A 1,255-nucleotide genomic window follows, 5' to 3' on the forward strand; every position below is an offset into this window, starting at 1 on the left:
CATAATAAGATGATATTCTCTACTGGCTTCTAAGTCAGTGCATACTATGAAGAAGGACTGAAACTTCCATTCATCTTTTGACATCTGAGATTAACTTCTTTCTCTATACTTTCTCATGGCATTTTCCATTTATGCATTTCTTAGCATGTAAATCAGAGGGCTGAGCAAAGGTGTTCCAATTGTACAAAGCACAGCTATCATCTTATCCATGGGAAAGGTAGTTGCAGGCCATGTGTATATAAATATGCACAGACCAAAGAACAAGATGACCATGATGATGTGGGAGATGTAGGTGGACAGGGCTTTTCTTCTCCCTTCAGTACTGTGGTTCCTCAAGGAACACAAGATGACAACATAGGAGAACATCAGCATGACAAATCTCACTGTGCAAATGGCACCCCTATTGGAAACCAAGAGTAGGCTGATCACATAAGTGTCTGAACAGGCAAGTTTCAACAAGGGCTGCAAGTCACAGAAATAGTGATTGATCACACTGGGGTCACAGAAAGGCAAACTCAAAGCATGAAAAATCTGAGTTGAAGAATGCACACAGGACCCTACCCAGGCCAGGGCCACCAACACACAACAGACCCAGCAGCTCATGATGGTCATGTAGTGCAGGGGCTTGCAGATGGCCACATAGCAGTCCACAGCCATGAGTATAAGGATGAAGATCTCCAGGCAGCCAAAGAAATGGGATGAAAAGAGTTGGATCATACACTGAGTGAAGGAGATAGTGGTCTTCCTCAAAAGGGCATCCACAATCATTCTAGAAACTATGGAAGCAGACAAGCAGGTATCAGATAAAGATAAGTAGAAAAGGAAGAAGTACATGGGACTCCCAAGTGCCTGATAGTTTTGATCATATCAGTAATCAGCAAGTCACCAAAAATCCTCCCCAAATAGAAAAGCAAGAAAGTGGCAAACACTATTTTTTCCCTGTAGGATCCTGTGTCAACCCAAGAAGAATGAACTCAGTCAAATTATTATTATTCAGGTTCATGATTTCATGAATGGGGAGAAGGGGCAAGTGTCAAATGGATTATCTGCAAAAAAATAAGGGAATTAATTTATCATGTTCTATGTGGTATTATAGAATATTTTAAGCAAAATAAATATTTTTATGATATTCTTCATCAGGGACATTCTGTCTGTGGTCTCTTAATAAATCTCTTAAACACTTGTTCCTGAATTCAATGTCCACTTCATAGGGTTATAGTGAGTCTCAAATATGCTTATGCATGTGATACTTCCT

General features: G+C 40.1%; 1 pseudogene; it reads right to left on the reverse strand.

The window, feature by feature from the left end:
- Positions 1-129: 129 nt before the first annotated feature.
- LOC103584120 overlaps positions 130-1,255 on the reverse strand; it is a 2,278-nt pseudogene continuing 1,152 nt past the window's right edge.

This window comes from Galeopterus variegatus, unplaced genomic scaffold (assembly GCF_000696425.1).
Source record: "Galeopterus variegatus unplaced genomic scaffold, G_variegatus-3.0.2 Scaffold44721, whole genome shotgun sequence".
NCBI classification, from domain to species: domain Eukaryota; kingdom Metazoa; phylum Chordata; class Mammalia; order Dermoptera; family Cynocephalidae; genus Galeopterus; species Galeopterus variegatus.